This window comes from Pinus tabuliformis, chromosome 4_2 (assembly GCF_031772625.1).
Source record: "Pinus tabuliformis cultivar Carrire ecotype Pingquan chromosome 4_2, CPIR1, whole genome shotgun sequence".
NCBI classification, from domain to species: Eukaryota; Viridiplantae; Streptophyta; class Pinopsida; order Pinales; family Pinaceae; genus Pinus; species Pinus tabuliformis.
In genome coordinates this window covers 682,440,634-682,445,115 of record NC_142304.1, presented here as the reverse complement: position 1 = coordinate 682,445,115, position 4,482 = coordinate 682,440,634, and the positions used below count along the sequence as shown (strand labels likewise).

Sequence of the window (4,482 nt, the reverse complement as noted above, 5' to 3'; positions counted from 1 at the left end):
AGAGTAATCTGACAGGGTATAGCAGTCCTTGTGGCAAGCAAGAAACAGACAAAGACCTGGGGTTTTGAAAAGAAATACTCAAACACAGACTGGCCCTGGTAGACCTTCAATGTCTTAAGATTGCAAGGGATGTCGAGACAATGTAAACCTTCAATGTCTTAAGATTGCAAGGGATGTCGAGACAATGTAAGCAAACTAGGATGTAAAAGCTAAATTGAAGATAAATTTGTGGATTATAAATTTATGGATAATCCACTGTTGAAAGAGCATTCCTTGCTTTTTATGTATTATGTAACCGGTAGTTTTTCTCTACTTTGAAAAATAGTATTGATCCACAATCTTAAATACTATTGATCCACAATCTTAAATACTATTGATCCACAATCTTTTTCAAAATCTTAATGGGGCAAAAGTTATGTACCTACTAGCTATGTTCGACGGAGCTTGTAGTAGGTAAATATGCATTACTTATTTGTAGTTATTTGTAATATAGCGAAATGTTTTTAAACATGCTTTTGTGTATTTGTACAGTAGAAACCAAACTCCCCAGGTGATGCATATGTTAAATTGAAGTTCAAAGCACCAAAACGGCAGCTTCTGAAAAGATATCAAAGATTAGAAACTGGTTTGTACTCTGTTGGAATGTATTTTTATTTTTAAATTGTTCCTGCAATAGAGGTAAATTATCAAGTGGATATTAGCTTATGAACTTGGTAACTAATGGAATAATGATACTTTTGCAGCCAAGAAGCAACGTATAGTTCAAGTAATGGAATTGCAAGACCTGCCTAAACAGGACCTGAACTGTTTCATGGTAGGCCAATGTCACAACATCATCGTCAGTGGATGAATAATGGGATATAGTGACATCATATTGGAAGGTAAAGTAGTCCAGAGGCAGCTCCATGAGGTGTGAAAAGCTCTAATGAGGCGGAAGTAAAGCGCCATTGTGAAAAGCTCTGATGAGGAGGAACTGACTAGCCTGTGTGCTGGCCTGATTTGCATTGTGTTGTTTCCAGTAGATCTAGATCTATTAGAAGATGAATTTTAGATTGGCTAGATCTCTCACATTTGAGGAGCTCCAAGATCGAGATGACAAAACTAGGTTTTTTCTTTGGGATTCCTTCCTCTCCTGGTTTTGTTGATTTGAAGTCTCAGTCCTATGTGCCTAACCTGAGAGTATGCCATATCAAAATGTAAAAAAGCAGAACAGAAAACGTCCTTTCATGTTTTGATGTGCTGTCTGTATTCAGACAAATGGCATGGCAGCTTTGGCAGTGTTTTGGATTTCCTTAGTTTCATTGCATTGCTTGATGATGCCGAACCGACTTTCTAATTAAAGCTGGAGGTCACATTTACACTGACTCAAGTGTATGATATGCAAACCCAGATGGGCTAGTGCTTTTGGCTCTGCAAGTATTTTTGATCCTGAAGACCTCTCTGAGAACTTGGGATTCTTCTTCAATCTCTTTGGTGAGGGTTTTGGCCTCATCATAGCGGTAAATGCTAACCTATTTCTATCTGCCTCACCAGTGTTGGTGTTAAATTGTCATTGTGTTTATCATGGCAACCTGTGATAACTTCCTCTTCATCTTCCTCATTATCAATAATGTCATCATGGAGTTCAGAACTAACATCACACTCAGTACCCGAAAAATATTTATGCATAGTCTCTATGCAACCTTATCTCTCTTCCTGAATTTATTTGGGCAGTCAAAGGTTGCAACCAGAACGGCATATTCCATTAGACTGGATATATCAGTGCTTGCACTTTTAAAAACTTTCTCCATTTCTCTGCAGACTCTACTTTTAGGTTTCTGGAACCCTGACCCTATTCCACATAAGTTGTTGATCAATCAGTAAACCTAAAGTCCATGACAAACAAACAACATTATTTGTTAGATGTGCCTTGAATTCCTCTAAATTTGCCCAGATAACACGTGAGAAGGTGTAGTGTTGTTCATGATGCTTCCCTACTGTATGAAATTTGAAACTTTTTTAAAAGCAGGCATTGATAAAAAGCAATTGACATGAAGATTGCATTGGAAATAATGATGGGAGCTGGCACTGTAACTCAATTTAATACAATTTACTCATTCAGGAAGATATTACTTGAATCTAGCCATATTCTTATATTGTCTCGAATTCATTTTGGGTACCATATTAAAACTTTGAATTGAAAATAGATGAGACGTTTTGGGTACTGTATTAAAACTTTGAATTGAAATTACATGAGAAGTTTTGGGTACTATATTAAAACTTTGAATTGAATTAAATTAGAAATAAAAGTATAGTGAAATTATGATGAAATTTTAATATTTTTATAGTTATATAAACAAAATTGCTACTAAATGTTCATGGGCATAAAAAATACTTACCATATAATATATTTCACATTGTCAAAATTAAAAAACCATAAAAATTAATTAAATTATAATTTTATTATTATTATTATTATTTAAAAAAATTAATATATGAGTTAAACTTATACATTTAAAGAGACATTTCAAAATATTTTTACCTTCAGGGATTGATCTTTACTTTGCCATAGATATTTTTAAAATAGGTTTTATTACAATATTATGGGCTAATACCATGGCTTATTAACATCACATATATTCAAATGACATTTTTTTAATTAATTAATTTTAGTTAAAAAGGCAGAAAGGGAATAAAGACTTTGAAAATAAATTTCAATCTTTAATTTATGCATACTAATAAAAATATTTCAGAATATTTTATTGAGTTAAATCGGTACAATCTGCCTAATACATTGATAATTAAATTAGAAATCTGAAAACTCTATTCCAAAATAAACACACATATTTATGTTATAATAAAATTATTATAATTTTATTTTATTTATAAAATAATTATATTATTATATATTTAATTATTTTTAATTTACAATGCATAAAGCCATTTTTTCTACAATATTGGGAAAATCTAGAATAATGATAATAACAATAGCAATAAATTAATAATAAAACATAAAATAGTTTAAATTCATTTAATTTATAACCTTTTAAAAATAAGGACATCTTGGATTTGCAAATCTGGAATAATGATAATAACAATAGCAATAAATTAATAATAAAACATAAAATAGTTTAAATTCATTTAAATTAAAACCTTTTAAAAATAAGGACATCTTGGATTTGCATTGATAAAATTTTTAAAAATAAGGACATCTTGGATTTGCATTGATAAAATTTTACAAAATAATGTAGTTTTACAAAATAATGTAGGGAAAAAATTATTTTTATTTATTATTAAAGAAAAGATAAAATTAAATATATATTAGGGTTTAAAGTTATACAATGACATTATAACAATATATTTAATATGATTTCAACATGTCACTTGTATAAATTGGATTTAAGTGGGGAGGATAATAATAAAAAAAAAATTACCGCTATGCTCTTTTTCCCTTTATAAAAGCTTCAAGTTCAATTGATTAGTCATAAAATTACATCATATCATCAATTTTTCAGATTCATGCCACTTGGGAAATCAAATCAATGGCGGATAAAGTCTCTTTTTGGATTATTAGCCGAAAATCAATGTTTTTGTCCAAAAAGATACATAGATTTAAATACAACAAAGTTGCAACTATGCTACTCATAACCCATGATAATAATAAACTTTAAAAGGCTCAGAGATGAGTTGCCACAAACAAAAAGGAAATTCATAGCATTGGTTAAGTCGAAGTGGAAACATCTATTAGTGCCATAGTGCCAAGTGAAGTAGGGCCTTTCCCTTTTGAAAGGATGGTCTCGATCCTGGCCAACCAAGGGCCATGTCCCTATGTCTATGTGTTTTGCTTGAATGGTAGCGAGTTGAAGAGAAAACTCCATTTTGGCATCATCTCTTTCCACAAGAGTTCTGTCAATAAGGGTGTTGATATGCCAGTGTAATTCCACGGTACAAAGGTATTCTTTTGTCTATTGTGGGTATGGCTAGGATATGGAAGCTAGTCAGTAATTGAGGCGATAATTTTTGCATCTGTGTACTCGTTTTGGTGTGCCATGACCTCAAATGATGCATGGTCCATGGCAAGTTGAATAAGATCAGGGGTGTGTTCATAATATCTCTATGTAGTAGAATGAGCTTGAAAACAAGCCCTAGAACTTCCTTCTCCCTTGTTAGAGGAGCCTCATCGACTTCTCATTTGCTATTGGGGCATCCTGAGAAAACCAGAATGAAAAGGGTGGCCAAGAGGAGAGAAGTGGAGCCTTTGAAGAGAAATAGAGGTGGCTGAGTCAACAAGGTAGGATCAATGGGGTCTAGTCAAAGGTATCGAAGCCAATGCGAGGCTTAAGAGATGGATGTGGGGCCCATATATGCATAGAGAAACAATTAGCCTTTCCAAGAAACCATATATATATATATATATATATATATATATATATATATATATATATATATAAGGGTACTTGGAGACTTAGTTTCTCCTTCGCGCTTATTTGGGCCTTGCCTCCA

General features: G+C 32.3%; 1 long non-coding RNA gene across 1 annotated transcript; it reads left to right on the top strand.

Annotated features, from left to right (window-relative positions):
- The first annotated feature begins 534 nt into the window (after positions 1-534).
- Positions 535-1,498, top strand: LOC149171275 (uncharacterized). Its single transcript, XR_016259551.1, has 2 exons — positions 535-625; positions 744-1,498. It is a non-coding gene; the product is annotated as an uncharacterized LOC149171275 (long non-coding RNA).
- Positions 1,499-4,482: the final 2,984 nt, after the last annotated feature.